We start from the raw sequence: 17,049 nt of genomic DNA, 5'->3' as shown, positions 1-17,049 counted from the left end.
AAAATAATGTCTGACACTGTTTCCACTGTTTCTCCATCTATTTCCCATGAAGTGATGGGACCAGATGCCATGATCTTAGTTATCTGAATGTTGAGCTTTAAGCCAATTTTTCACTCTTCTCTTTAACTTTCATCAAGAGGCTTTTTAGTTCCTCTTCACTTTCTGCCATAAGGGTGGTGTCATCTGCATATCTGAGGTTATTGAGTTTTCACTCAGCAATCTTGATTCTAGCTTGTTTCTTCCAGCCCAGCGTTTCTCATGATGTACTCTGCATGTAAGTTAAATAAGCAGGGTGACAATATACAGCCTTGACATACTCCTTTTCCTATTTGGAACCAGTCTGTTGTTCCATGTCCAGTTCTAACTGTTGCTTCCTGACCTGCATATAAGTTTCTCAAGAAGCAGGTCAGGTGGTCTGGTATTCCCATCTCTTTCAGAATTTTCCACAGTTTATTGTGATCCATACAGTCAAAGGCTTTGGCATAGTCAACAAAGCAGACATAGATGTTTTTCTGGAACTCTCTTGATTTTTCCATGATCCAGAGGATGTTGGCAATTTGATCTCTGGTTCCTCTGGCTTTTCTAAAACCAGCTTGAACATCTGGAAGTTCACGGTTCATGTATTGCTGAAGCCTGGCTTGGAGAATTTTGAACATTACTTTACTAGTGTGTGAGGGGGTATAAAGAAGCAATCTCTCCTTCAATTTCAGAAGTCAGTTGAAATATATGCATATAAATAGTGATATGAGTGACAAATTAGATGGCAAATAATTGTTCAAAATGATGTTGCACAAGTTCCTCTTCCTAGTTTGCTAAATTGAACAACTCAGATATTGCATACTAGTTAGGAAGGTAAAGAGTTTATGAATAGCAGCAGTTTAAAACAAGGAGGGTTTTTTTTTTTTTTCCTAATAAACCAGGAAGCCTGTGATAGGCAACCATTCACCTATCAGTGTTTTGATAATGTTAAGACCAATTGCTCTGTGATTTTCCTGTACCACAAAGTGTTAGAGCCTCCTTGTCAAAAGAGATCAAGAAAGACTCTGCATGCTTTTGAGAAGGCACTCCTTCCGTGGGATGACATTAGAGTGAACATCAGCTGAGAATGGTGGAGTGGATCATTTATGAGATGATCTTTTTGGCCATATGCTGATGAATGTTTGATTTCAGCTGTGTAGCCTAGTGTCTCATGTCTGCATTATAGCTGTTCCACCTACAGACTTGTGTTCAAGGCTGGAAAAGGATGACAGGAGAAAGGACCTATGTCAACCACATCTTTGAAAAACACAGACTCTGTCTTTGGACTCACTGACTGCACCTGGATTATATAGGAATTCTTCCAAAGAAGGCTTGGAAATTAGGGAAAGGGAATATAATAACTGGCCTAAATGAATTATAACTCATCCCTTGGGTCTTGGCACCTTGCTGTTCTGAACAAATGCAGATATGTGTTGTCAAAGAATAAAGGTGGCCTGCATGTTTTGCAGCCATTGTCAATATGTGTCACACTCTTCTGTGGCCTTCTAGGTCATTTGCTTTAAGTAGTTGAGTAGATACCCCATAGATTTATAATCAATTGCTTAATTGTTTTCTCTTCCAATTAAATCATAGCTTCTGTAGGGCAGGAACTGTGTCTTATTTGCTCTTCTATTATGCAATTTATCACAGGGCCTAAAATTTAAATGTTGCTGAGCATTCTATTGAATTGAATTGAAAAGTACCTTGAGCTTAAGTGCATTGCCTGTGTTGAATTATAGAATTATAAGAATAGAATACTGATATAGTATTATAGTTTAGAGGTGTGAGTGACCATATTAACTTTTGGGTGGAGAAGAAAAAAAAGGATTTACAGTGTATCTCAGGGAATGGGTAAGATCCAAGTCTGATTTAGTTTTATATAGCACCCATGGCACCTAGGACAGTGTATTTCAATGTTCCTTGAACTGAATTGAATTTGAGTACAGGTGGGGATCCAGGGAAGGAAACTTTGCAAATAAAAATTTATAGGTAGAAACGCAAAGAGGCATCTCTCCTTTTTTTTTTTTTTTTTTTTTTTTGCTTTCCCTTCCCTTCTCACCTACAAGCCAAGGGTCCCAAGTGTTACCTGATGTTCATCTCTCAGGTACTCTTTTCATGGAATGTAGTGTTGATTTCTTGGGCTGAAAATAAGGCTGTTTTCCACCTACATCTACTCAGAGATCTGGTACTCATCTAGTATTAATTGGAGGCATACAGGTAACAGAGTTGATACATATATAGCAGTTACTTTTGAACAAACTGAGCTGAACTATAGTCCTTTGCTGAGAATGCTTGTTATCCAGAGGTTGAATGGAGTTCTGGTTTTAAGGTCTTTGATAAGATTCTCCACTACCAGCAGTGATGCCAAGTCAGCCTCTGCCTTATCTCACTGAGGTCATGTCAGCTGGATCAAATTTATTGGGCATTCAGATGGAGCTGTAGACCACATACTAGACATATTGCTGCTGCTGCTGCTAAGTCACTTCAGTTGTGTCGGACTCTGTGTGACCCCATAGACGGCATCCCACCAGGCTCCCCCGTCCCTGGGATTCTCCAGGCAAGAACACTGGAGTGGGTTGCCATTTCCTTCTCCAATGCATGAAAGTGAAAAGTGAAAGTGAAGTCGCTCAGTCGTGTCCGACTCTAGCGACCCCATGGACTGCAGCCTACCAGGCTCCTTCATCCATGGGATTTTCCAGGCAAGAGTACTGGAGTGGGGTGCCATCGCCTTCTCTGGACATATTGCTAGCAGTTACCTATTGATCAGGAAGCAAATAGCAAAAAATCTTGCTGAGTTAGTTTGCTTTGTATGAACAGAGGTTCAAATCATCAAAGTTTTAAGATTCTTCAAAAACAAAACAAAACAACAAGAACAGCAACAAAAGCAACAAAAAACAACCCCCTCCCACAAAAGCCCACACACTGTCTTAGAATTGCTCTACTTCTATAATGTTTCAGCAATACTAACATTGCTGACACGTATCCATCACAGAGATATATCTTTTGCTAGAGCAGAGATTGAGTGGATAGAAAAAGAACGAATACTGGGACTTCCCTGGTGGTCCAGTGGTTAAGATTCTGCACTTCCACTGCAGGGGGGAATGGGTTGGATCCCTGATCAGGAAACTAAGATCCTATGTGCCGCCTGGCCAAAAGAGTGAAAAATAAAAATTGTAGAAAATCTCTGAGGTTAACACAGAAAAACATGGCTAACCCTCATGTCTAGTCAAGGGATCTTGGTCCTATTCAAACAAGGTTTCTTCACTGCACTTGTCAGTCAGAACTCAGAAGTTCTCAATGGGGCCCTCGTCACATACTGTAACTTATCATTTGGAAATCTGTTTCTGTAAAATATTACTACTCCATTTATTCAACATGGTTTTCTAAAAATATGCTTCATGTGCCAAGCACTGCATTCCATATAAAAATTTCTATGCTTTTAAAGCAAAGAGCTTTTAAAATAATTATTACATAAATGTGGCCTGGTAAAATAAGTCTGTCACTTCCCATCATAACACATTCTACAATAGAGAAGGCTGTTTGAGTTAAAAATTGCAACTGACTGTTGATAAGAATGATGTGAAATAGTGTCTTAAGCCAATGGGGAGATTACTTTTCTCTTGAGTAAAAGAAATCAGGAGGGATACAGTCCAGAGAGAGTGTGATGGATGAATGCTATCATCAATGTTCTGGGTCCCTTTTATCTTTATGCTCCACTCTCCTTAACACATGACATCCATCCCCAGGATCACAAGATGGCAGCTGGAAGTCTCACTGTTGCCTCCATATTGCAGGAAGAAAAAATAAGGAAGGGGCAGTGAACAAAACAGAACATCTCCCTGCTGAATCAGACCCCTTGAAAAGCTTTCCTGCCAGCCCCACCCAACTAGTTCTGACTGGGGGTCCTCTGGATACAAGAAAATCTATGAAATGTCTCATAGTTGGTAACATTGCTATGCTCGATAATGTAGAAATTTTGCTACCAAGAAACACTGAAGAAGATGAATATTAAGGATGTAGTTAGCAATCCTGGCCACAAGGCAGTCTGGAACAAAAAGAAAAACATAGATGTAGCTGTCAGATAAATGTTAGCATTTACTAAGCTAATCTATGGAATCATTTGACCAATGATTCATTTGACACTTCTCAGTTTTCTCATCTATAAAATTGTAGTTTATGGTGAAAATCTTGCAGATTTGTCTTCAGGATTAAATAGGATGCTTCATAATTTAATGTAGTGTTTGGAGAGCAACTCCTGTTCCTGGTTGTTTTGTTTTATTTTTCTGATTTTCTAACAAAATATGGCAAACATGTATGATGATCAAGATTAAAGACATTGACAAAAATGTCAAAATCTTAAGGGAATTTCCACTAATTGTAAGGTCTATATGATATTAAGGAAAGAAAAAAAAATCAAATAAAAAACACTTTGTTAGTCTTTTGGGGAAAAAAATAAAAGACTACAAAGAAAAAGATAAGAAAATACTTAATCCCATCATTCTTTTCTTCTGATACAAAACCCAACATCTATATCAATAGGAAAAAAAAAAAAAGACATTGCTCTCCCATTAGAAGGCTGATATTGGTGGTCATCAAAAGAAACTCCTTGTGTACTTCTGCCAAATATTACACAACTTCCTTCTTTCAATTTTTGTACAGACGTCGCCATCTTAGTAACACCTAACCAAGATGCCCCCACCTAATACTCCCTTGGGCCTTGCCTTATCTTACTTTTTTTCCTTAGAATTCATTATCATCTAATATATGATATATTTTACTTATTTATCTATTTTTGTCTCCTTCTAGTAGAACATGAGCTCTTTGACAATTTGGATTTCTGTTCATTTTTCTTTTCTTTATGCAATATTGTATTACTATTGTCTAGAGAATCGTGTAGTATATAGCACGTGTTCAATGAGCATTGAAGTTTTCATGCACTCAGTATACCTCTTTTCATCTTTATTTTTTCCCAAAGCACTTGCCACCATTTTATTATCTATCTATCCTCTTGTGTCATTCTCCTGAGTAGAATATAATTTCCAAGACTTCAAGGATGTTGTCTATTTTATTTACTACCCTTTGCCTAGAACCTGCAACAGGTCCTCACATATTATAAATGTTTAGGATATATTTGTTGATCTCCTGACAATTCCCCCAGAAACAGCAACTCACTGAAGACATCTAGTTAGAAAATGTGAGATGAGAAAAACCATGATGCATTGTATCTTGAGGCTAGCATCCTTGTATTGGCAGGAGGGACAGAAACAGGAAGAATACTGGTGGTAGCTTTGCTAGAATTTTCAGTTTTCACACACTCTGTAGGTTTAGAATATATAAAAAAAAATGGTACTTCAGAAGTATAAAGATACAGTGCTTGCATGACTGATTGAATGTTATAATTTCTCAAGGGCTGTGCAACCACTGTGTTGATTGTAGCCATTATATACATATATATTAATATTTATATTTCCTAGATACCCACTCCCCTTGAAATAAATCCCTGTGAGCAGGAATTGTATCATATTCTGACTTATATATAACACCTGAAACACTGCTTATTGGACATCTGAGGAAAAAAAATATTATTAGGTAATGGTTACAGACTTGGTAAAAATCCACAGAGAGTGAATAGAGAAACTTGGAAATCTGAACTGCATTAGACTTTAACCCAGCATCAGGAAAAAGAGAAGGGGAGGGAATATTTGACCAGCATTGGATCAAGCAAATCTCCTGGTGAGTTCTGCTTTGATTCTGTTACAATGAGAAAAGTTCATCTAGGACTTGATGACCACTCTCGAACTAGAAGCAACTGGAGGGTATTTTTGTGGGTTGGTGGAACACAGTGGCAGCCACCTCCATCCAGGGCTGTGAGACCTCAGGATAAATAGAGAGCTGTTTCAGTCTGGTATATAGAGGAGGAAGCACAAAGCATTGTGGATTTGTTTAGCTTGAAATAGGAAAAAATAAATGATGTTAGATAGGTGTATCCTTGACTCTCATTCAGTGGGTTAGGATAAGATTCTGAGGCTAGCATGCTTGTATTGGTAGGTAGGTAAGAGAAGGATTAAGTCTCCAAGCTGAGTGTCTTAGGCATGTGAATGATGCCTGTGGGTTCCAGGAAGCAGAGTGTGAACCTTGATGTGTTCAGTCCAGAGACCCCAGTTGCCATGCATGAAGTTTGACTCCTATGTCCCCATTTGTTAAGTTCACCTTTCTGATTTCATGCAACTTACCTTCCTAGACCAGCATTTCTTTTGAAATGTCCATCTTTCCCTAAGCGTGGCTTTGTAAACTCCTAATCATATTTGTTTGTTTTAATTGAACAAATATGTTCTGTGTCTTGAGTACATGTGATGGCTCCTAATTGGTTACATGTTAGCTTGGCTCACAGTTTCAGAGGATGGGGTTTCTCTGATTCAGACTGGATGTGTAGAGGGGGAGATAACTTTAGAGCTTGATTAAAGCAAGTTTCTCTAATGTCAGGGTTCCTATAAAGAAATAGACATAATCCTGGAAGAACAATGGAGGCTTGCTTGCATTTAGAAAGTTAGAACAGAAGTTTAAAAAAACAACCCTTGGTCCAATTTTCAACAGGATTGTATAATGTTCAAAAAATGAAAAAAATCCCCCCCACTTGTAACCACAGGAAGCCAAGCATTAAAGTCAGAAAAAATGAACCCCCCTAATCCCACCCCTAGAATGAACTACACCATATTGTTTTCCCTTTGTGCTTGCCGATTTCAGATTTTCATTTTCTGTACATTAAAAAGCAAAGGAGACTTAAGAAAAATATATTCGTTAGAGGTTTCTGTCTAAATCTCATCATCTAATTATTTTCACAGTGAGCATTTGAAATGGCAGAAGCAATTCTGCCAAGAGCCTTCTCTCTCTGGATTCCAGGAGATGTTTCACAATAATTAGAAACCCCAATGGGTCTCTTAAGAACCCTTAAAGGGTTCCATATGCAGAATTCCATATGAAGTGGTACAATGTGTAGTTCTTCATTTCCCACAATAGGGCCTGACAGGTCTTAATGTATATTATTACATTAAATGAGATGCACATTAGTTGGTTAGACTGCTGGGTAGCTGGCCCCAAATTCACTGAGAAATATAAACCAACCTGGTAACCCCGTTATTTGACCCACCCCACCCCACGCACACAAAATACTGTTAGTCATCGTGCAAGCGCTCAACTTCTAATTGGCCTCTTGGACCTTGTCCTTGAGTGTGGAGCACTAGTTTCACTGATTTTATGGGAAGATGAATTAATATATCTCAGGAAATAGTTGTTGTTATTTAGTCACTAAGTTGTGTCCAACTCTTTTGTGACCCCATGTACCGTGGTCCACCAGGTTTCTCTGTCCATGGAATTTTCCAGGCAAGAATACTGGAATGGGTTGCCATTTCCTTCTCCAGCAGTTCCTCCCCACCCAGGGGAGGCAAGAAGATTATCACTGAGCCACCCGGGAAGCCTTAGGAAATGTTTGGGCTAAGTTAAATATCTCTTTTCCATTGAACTTCCAGAAGAGTTTATTTGTCCTTTGGGAGGCAAAATACAGTGGTTTTAAAAGGTCAAAGGATCAGGGTGTCCTGTATTTAAAATACATGGTTTGGCTAGATCTTAGCATTCCCTTATGCATTGCTGCTGTGATATTCTGTACTCAGGTAGCAGAAAACAATTTTATGTTGTTTATGTAACCAGACATACTGGATACCTTGTCAGATCTGTTATTTAAAATGTCCTGCTAAGCAAGTAGCACTGATTACCAACCATACCACAACCAAGAGAAGTTGAACTGGTACATGTTTGGTGACAGTAAAATGTTGTTTTCTTCTTAAAGGTTGTATATGGTTCACTGAGGGGGCAATGAATATAGAGTGTTTGATCCACTGATTGGGGACAGTCTAGGAAACTTTGATTCCTGATGTTTTATGCATCCTAATGACAGTGGAAACAGTGTCAGACTTTATTTTTGGGGGCTCCAAAATCACTTCAGATGTTGACTGCAGCCATAAAATTAAAAGATGCTTACTTCTTGGAAGGAAAGTTATGTCCAACCTAGATAGCATATTCAAAAGCAGAGACATTACTTTGCCAACAAAGGTTTGTCTAGTCAAGGCTATGGTTTTTCCTGTGGTCATGTATGGATGTGAGAGTTGGACTATGGAGAAGGCTGAGCGCCGAAGAATTGATGCTTTTGAACTGTGGTGTTGGAGAAGACTCTTGAGAGTCCGTTGGACTGCAAGGAGATCCAACCAGTCCATTCTGAAGGAGATCAGCCCTGGGATTTCTTTGGAAGGAATGATGCTAAAGCTGAAACTCCAGTACTTTGGCCACCTCATGCGAAGAGTTGACTCATTGGAAAAGACTCTGATGCTGAGAGGGATTGGGGGCAGGAGGAGAAGGGGATGACAGAGGATGAGATGGCTGGATGGCATCGCTGACTGGATGAACGTGAGTCTGGGTGAACTCCGGGAGTTGGTGATGGACAGGGAGGCCTGGCATGCTGCGATTCATGGGGTCGCAGAGTCGGACACTACTTAGCAACTTAACTGAACTGAACTGAACTGAATGAGGCCATACTATGTAAGTCAACCAGGCCTCCAGAGAGTAAGGCAACTGCTAGATCAAGAAAAAGACATCTTTAATGCTTGAGGGTTTTATGTTCTTAGTAGACTGGATGGCTATAGTCTCACTTGAAAAAATATGTGTGAACTTCTCTGAAAAACAAAATGCTTTACCACTATTTTTATCTTGATAAACTGTCGACCCACCTCCCACCTTCATCCTTAGGCAACGGCTCCTCTTCGCCATTATTATTTTAGTGCAGTGACCAATATGTGTGCCATTTGCAACTTTGTGGGAGAGTTGAGGCACGAAAAGAATAGCAGACCATTTCTCTTTATTGGGTAGAAGAAATATGGCTCTGGTCAGCATTTGATACATGATTATTTGTTTCTCTCCATTCTCCCTGCAGATAAGTAGTCAAGATAGAAATGCTAATTTTTTGGAGATGATGTTTATCAATATTATTTTGAAAACATGAAATGGCACCCTCCCACAGTGGAAAGAAGGCAACAAGTAGATTGATTCATTGAGATACTTAAAATTCTCTTGGTGTGTGTGTGTTAGTTGCTTAATTATGTCCGACTCTTTGCAACCCCATAGACTGTAGCCCACCAGGCCTCTCCATCCATGGAATTTTCCAGGCAAGAGTAGTGGAGTGGGTTGCCATTTCCTTCTCCACCTCGTGGTGTAACTAAGTACAAAATGTGGACTCCAAATGAAAAGACAAAGTGAAGATGTTATATTGCTTTTAGGAATCAGAGTTTCAACATTCCATGTGCTGATAATTTTTTTTAATAAATAGATTATTTATTTCCAGTAACAAGAGCTAATCAAAAGTAAGATAGTATAGAAGATCGCTTCCTCTTAGCTCTTGAGGCCCTCTCGTTCTTTAAATTGTCATATAGTGACATAAAAGGCTAAAATGTCTCCACCAAAAGCTATTAGTTAAACAGCCTTTAGCAGACCTGTTTCCTCCCTTGGCCCTGTAGCACAGAAATTAAGGTCTGCAACTGAAGACAATTTGCATTAAGAGTAAACAGAAATAGGAGATAGAATATGAGGGAGGTATATAGTAGAGAACAAAAGGTAAGAATCACACTCAATTGATGTTCCCATCCAATAAAGGGAACAGAGTATTGTATCAGGTCCTCTGAGAGATACAGAAATGCAAAGGCATTTGGAAAGAAAGAGAATAAGGGGGCCTAGATCTCTGATAGTGAAACAGAGAAGAGTCTACAGGTTCTTGCAGAGGGACTCACAAGAGAAGAGGAGAGTGGAAAATTCTAAGAGAATGAGGTTACCAGACTGCAAAGTATACCCCCAAAGACATTCATAAACATTCATATACACATGAATGTGGGCTTCTCTGGTGGCTCAGTGGTAAAGAAACACCTGCAATGCAGGAAATACAGGAGATTCAAGTTTGATCCCTGGGTTGGGAAGATCCCCTGGAGGAGGACATGGCAAGCCATTCCAGTATTCTTGCTGGGAATATCCCATGGACAGAGAATCCTGGCAGGCTACAGTCCATGCAGTTGCAGAGTTGGACACAATTGAAGTGACTGAGCATGCACACATGAGCATGTAGGTACCTCCTCACCACACACACACACACACACACACACACACACACATACACAATAACAGATTTCTGGGGGAAAAAAAATCTGATGGCAATTTTGAACTCCAGCTGCTCACACTTAGCATAGAGTTATTTTCAGGGTGGCCAAATCCTGTAACCAGTACTGATTCCCACTTGGACATTTGGAGATCTGGAAATCAGTGGTGACAAGATAATCTATAGCATCGACCAGGAAAGGGTATCCTGTGACTAGGGCAACAAATAGAAGAAAGAGCCTGCTTTAAACTGAGGTTTCTACATGTCTTTGTGGTGCTCTGTTTGTGTCTGGAATGTGGGAGAGTAGGAAGATAAACTTTATTTTGTGGCAGCCTCATGAATATTCATTGGAAGGATTGATGCTGAAGCTGAAGCTCCAATACGTTGGACACCTTATGCAAAGAGCCGACTGATTAGAAAATACCCTGATGCTGGGATAGATTGAGGGCAGGAGAAGGGAACAGCAGAGGATGAAATGCTTGGATGGCATCATCGACTCAATGGACATGATTTTGAGCCAACTGTGGGAGATAGTCAAGGACAGAGAAGCCTGGCTTCCAGGCTGCAGTCCATGGGGTTGCAAAGAGTCGGACATGACTGAGCAATAATGAAAGAACAACAACATGAGGTCACTGTTGGTTCCAATTTTCAGATAAAAATATATTGTATCACAAAAACATTGCTGCAATTCTCATATACTTATTTAGTAGTAAGGGGACTTGAGAGACTCCATGTCATCTAAACTTAGAACAGCAGCCTATAGTATAGATGCTACTTACATGAATATACACTAACTCAGGGCTACTCAAAGTGTGAACGGGTGCCATAAGAAAATGCTTGTTACTGGTTTGCAATGACAGAAATTTAGAAGCTGAGTCTGAGTTTAGAAAATTTAATAGCAACTTAGAGTAATTTTATAATATCTACTGAATCTACTAAGAAAAAACGTATTGTAGTGTCATAGTTTATGTCTTCATATTATCTTTTTATTAAATTTTATGAAAGTTTGAATCAAGATGGATTAGTAACTTAAAACAAAACCGATCCTCAGTCACAGTTAGTTTGAGAACACTTGCCTAATTGAAATGTTACAGCAATCTATAAAATGGACTAAGACTTTGCCTAACATTTGGGCTCATTTTCTATATTTTATTCTCAGATCTCTAGCTTCTTTGATAGCTAGATGCTAAAAACACATAGCATAAAGTATCTATTAAGATAATTAATGTTATTGGAACATTAGTGACTTACAGCTGTTCTGCCAAAATATCCAGAGACAAATACATTCAAGAAACCTTGCATATGCCATGCTCACCTTGCTTTTGCTGTTGTTCAGTCTCTGTCTAACTATTTGTGACCCCATGGACTTCATCATGCCAGATTTCCATGTTCTTCACTGTCTCTTCAAGTTTGATCAAAATCATACCAACCTTAGAGATTCACAATGCTTGTTAGCATCCTAAAGATTCTGAGAAATGTTGCAATAAACAAAAAATATCAGCTTAACAGAGTTTCCCAAAATTACTTGGTCACAGAACTCCTTGTATTCTGTAGCACCTTAGCATATACTAACTTCTTCTGAACATTGTGCTCCCTGGACCATGAATTCAGTTTATTCATGACTGGAGACTTCAGTGAGAACTGAAAAGAAAAAGGATCATATGGCAGTAGATAATGTTAAAGAAAAGAAATAGATAATGCACATACTTTGTGATCATAACCACATAATATGTTGATTTCACTCAGACTGGATTCTACTATGAAATCTCACATTTCCCCAGCCCTCTTTCATCCTCCCACCTAACTTTCCAAATAATTCTACCTTCTCAGCAAGCCCTTTCTTCAGATAATTAGAGAAAGATTTCTGCTTCCCTTGAGTCTTCACAGTTGAGCCAGAAATTATATAGAATTTAGGATTTTGCTAGTTTCTTGATTTTTAGACACTTGGTCCTTTCTATATATTTCCAGACATTTATTCAAACTCCTATGATTTGGACTAACAAAGGAAAAGGTCAACCCTAATTTGGTAAGAAGTCTGCTTTATGAGATATTTTAGAAGAGTTTTCATTTCATTGTTTTCTAAAGCCCACCATGTCAGAAGCTGATTTTGGATATATATAGAGTAATTATTTTATAGAATGACTTCAATGATTTGTATTAATTGAACTTAAAATAAGGTTTTATATTAAGTTTAAATGTCCTTTCCTTCCCCCCAACCCATTATAGTGATGTTAAAACCTTTAATTTGTTTTAAAATATATTTCTAGCTAAACATGTACTTTATTTCAAGTACTGTCTCAAAAACAACTGTTCAAATTAGTGGACCTTAGAGAATAAAGAGAGTTTGCATTTGGTTTCTAGCTCCACAAGTGTGGGAAATATATGACACATTGACAAAAGCAAAGAATTCAGAAATCTCCACGCTCCTACTTTCCAAATATTTACTTTGAAAATGAATCTTTATTTTTCAAAGAGAAAAGTATGCTACCCCTCACTGTCTGTCCTCGTAATTATCACCTTATTTTTTATTTCCCTCATAGTAGTAATCACTATTTGGAATTATGTTGCTTATTGATCTCATGTATTTTTTGCCTCTCCACACTAGCACGTAAACTCACAGGAAGAGGTAAATGCAATCTATGTGGAATACTGTAGGAGATGGTCTTCTTAGGATTAGCATGTACAAAATAGGTGTTGCAAACAGAACTGTAGATCAGTAGCCTTGTTGTAGATCTTCATCTTCACCTCCACCCTCACACAAGGACTGCCTGGCAAACCAAAGAAGAAAAAACAAAACAAAAAACGAGTATTCTCCTTTGACAGTATTCCATTTACCTCTTGTGAAAGACTGGCTTCCCTGGTGGCTCACAGGGTAAAGAACCTGCCTGTAATAAAGTAGGCTTGGGTTCGATCCCTGGGTCGGGAAGATCCCCTGGAGAAGGGAATGGCTACCCACTCCAGTATTCTTGCCTGTTGAATCCCATGGACAGAGCTACATTCTGTGGGGTCACAAAGAGTTGGACACAGCTGAGCGACTAACACTTGAGAAAGACTAAGGCTTCTAAAGGCTGTATCATGTCTAGTTTCGTAGCTGTCTTAACTGAACCAGCAGACTTCAAAGTAAAACCATCCAAGTGACAATTTCTACCCTAGACAGAGTTCCCAGTAGCTCATCACAAAGGAGGACTATAGGAAAAACATTATTCCAGGATCTAAAAAAATCAAGTGTCCTTCATGCTTAAATATAATGGATAACCAAGATTTCACCAGAAGTATAAGGAAAATACTAGTACTAATGAAGAAAAAATTAAAGTTCAGATCAAGTAAACTCAAAACAAATAGATAATTCATGCAATATAAGTGAACTTCTAAAAATTCATAACTATTAGAAAGATCCAGAAAGATATTGTTGCCTCTATAAAATAAGAATTGTCTGTGATAACGAAAATAAAAATTGAGAAATAAACTGTGAAAATCCTATTGGAAATTAAAGATTGTTTTTCTAAATTTGAATTTCAGTAGAATGGCTAGGAGCCAAAAATTGGTAACCTTTTCCCAAAAAGAGTAAAACAAATAAAAAAGATAAACATGACAGAATGATTAAGCTATATGAAATACTTAAAAAAATAACATTTAATAAAATGTTAGAAAGAGGAAAAAATAGAAAAGAATTTAAACAAATAAATGATAGAAAACAATTTATCATAGGTTTGTTGTTTTTCAGTTGCTAAGTTGCATCCATCTCTTTGTGATCCCATGAGCTGCAGTACGCCAGTCTTCCTGTCCTTCTCTATCTCCTTGAATTTGCTCAAACTCATGTCCGTTGAGTTAGTGATGCCATCCAACCATCTCATCCTCTGTTGCCCTCTTCTCCTCCTCACCTCAATCTTTCCCAGCATCAGGGTCTTTTTCAATAAGTCAGTTTTTCGCATCAGGTGGCCAAAGTATTGGAGCTTCGGCTTCAGCATCAGTTTTTCCAAAGAATATTCAGGGTTGATATCCTTTAGGATTGACTAGTTTGATCTCCTTGCTGTCCAATGGACTTTCAAGAGTCTTCTCCAGCACCAAAGTTCGAAGTTTTTTAATTCAAAAAGTATGCTCAAGTAATCTCAAGGTAACACACACACACACACACACACACACACACACACACGTGCATACACTTGGAGTATTTCATTCTTCCTCCAACATTTCAGAACACAAAAGATAAAATCCTTAAAAGACATCATTGCATAACTTCAGAAAATTCAGAGAGTGGAAATCAAATTGGCATCAGAATGCTCAACAACAACAATGAGTGCTTGAAGACAATGAAATTGTCTTCCTTTCAAACACTAAGAATAACTTAGTTTGAATCTAGACTTCTATAAACAGCTCAGTTAAAAGAATATATGGGGAGGGAGGAGGGAGGAGGGTTCAGGGTGGGGAACACATGTATACCTGTGGCGGATTCATTTTGATGTTTGGCAAAACTAATACAATTATGTAAAGTTTAAAAAAAAAAAGAATATGTGAGAAAAACAATTAAAATGTCTATAGAAATTCTTTATGCACTAGTCTCAGTAAGTTTCCAGATGCTACATAAAAGAAAAGCTTAAAAAGTTGAGTGAGAAACAGAAAACATGAAGAACAAGATACACGGATTTAGATGACAGCTGGCCTACTATAGGAAGTTGGTAGGCTGCAAAAAGCAATTTCTTTTTCAAGAAAAAAGAATAGGTTATTTTAAATTAGTAGACTGAATAAGCAAGGCTTTTAGTTATAGTGCAAAAACCATCAAATATATTTTTCATCAAGGATAAAGAAATAAAATTAGCAATGCCTTATAAAGATGCATATACTAGTCATGATAAAGATATAAAGCAAATAAAAATGTGTCATCATTTAAAGAAATTTCATGGAATGTAAAAAATCTGCCATGATTTCATTTATGGTTTCTGGTTTCCTGTTTAGCTGAAAAGGCATTCCGTACTCTGAGGTTATATCAATATATCCTCCTAAATGATTCAGTTTAAAGTTTTGTATTTTTATGTCCTTTACATTTAGATTTCTAACTCATATGAAATTTTATTTTACATGGAGTGTAAATAGGGATTACATTTATTTTTATCCCAATGAGAAGATAACTATGCAAATGTCACTTATTAAGTACATCATTCCTTCTTTAATGAATTAAAATGTCACTTTTATTGTTGTATTCTGGATACTTTAGAAAACAGCTTATGCCAAAGGTAAAAGAAACCTGAAAGAAAGTAAGAGGCTTGTCTTTTTAATGGAGAGAAAATTTATATTTGATAAGTCGAAATAATGAAAAGTCATAATAACATATATATGGGTGACATAATTTAAGTCCCACAACCATAGCTATAAAAATAGAATGCAAGATTTTCTTAAAACCAGAGAAAACAATTTTAATTATCCATAGGAATGCAGAAAAATGTAAAAGAAAATACATAAATTTAGAAATCTGAAATGATGTGGAAATTTTACTGAGAGAACAGAGCATGCAGTAATTATAAACTGATTAATCTCCCTTAATAGAAGATCAAATGAAAGACAGGTTTGATTAAAAATATACACATACATACACATAGATATGTATACACTCTACCACTTCATGCTCTATAATAAGATCATGGACTTGACATCTTGAAATAGGGATTTTGTTTACTGAATGAAGATCTGCATTCATGAAGAACGTGGGGAAAGATTTGACAAGATGCAACATCCATTCCCCACTAAAAAATAAACAAGCAAAAAGACACACTCAGCAAACAATGATAAAATGAGACTTCTTCAACCTCTGAAAAATAATAAAGGCCTTTGAGAAAAACCTACAGCTATTGTCATTCTTAATGGTGAAAGGCTCAATGTTCTTTCACCAATTATCAATAGCAGGACAAGGATGTCTGTTCTTTTTCCTGCTATTCAGTTGGAGGTTTTAGCCACTACAACAAGTAATAAAAAAGAATATCTCTAGATTAGGGAAGAAGAAGTAAAGTCATTTTTATTCATAGACAACATGATTATCTCTGTAGAAAATCCTATGGCATTCACAGTTATTAGAACTAAAACGAGTTCAACAAAGTTGCAAGATTGAAGCTCAGTATACAACTATTAGTTGTATTTCTATATACTAGCAATGAACAATAAAAATGGAAAAGAAAAACACCATTTACAAAAGCATCACAAATGTGAAATACTTAGAGATAAGTCTTACAAGAGCCATGTACACCAAAACTACAAACACTGATAATTGAAATTAAGACCAAAAAAATGGCTTGATATACTGTGCTGGTGAGGCAAAAGACAAATTAAGATATCAGCCTTCTCCAAATTAATATATAATTTCAAGGCTAACCCGTTTAAACCCTCAGTGCTATTTTTGTAAAACTGACAAGCTGATTCTGAAATTCAAGTAAATCCAAAGGACCTACAGCAATGAAAAGTTTTGAAAAAAAAGAACCTAAGTTCTTTTTTAGGACTGATATTAGGACTTAGTAAAGTCTTCATTAATCAAGGTTCTGTGGTATTAACATAAAAATAAATGAATAGATCAATTGAAAAGAATAAAGTTCAGAAATAGAATGACATATAAATGAAAACTGATTTTTCATAAAAGTACAAAGGAAATTCAGTGTAAAAATGATAGTCTTTCTTTTTTTAAACAAATGGTGCTGGATTAATTGGATATCTTTATACAAAAAAGAAAATGAACTTCATATTTTCCACCACGTAAAAAATAATTAACTTGGAATCAATTTTAAATCTACACCTAAAACCTCAAACTATAAACCTTCTAGTAGAAAACAGAAAAGAAAATTTTTAGAACTCTCGGTTAG

The sequence above is a fragment of the Bubalus bubalis genome, chromosome 12 (assembly GCF_019923935.1).
Source record: "Bubalus bubalis isolate 160015118507 breed Murrah chromosome 12, NDDB_SH_1, whole genome shotgun sequence".
NCBI classification, from domain to species: domain Eukaryota; kingdom Metazoa; phylum Chordata; class Mammalia; order Artiodactyla; family Bovidae; genus Bubalus; species Bubalus bubalis.
Note: the sequence above shows the minus strand (reverse complement) of the source record.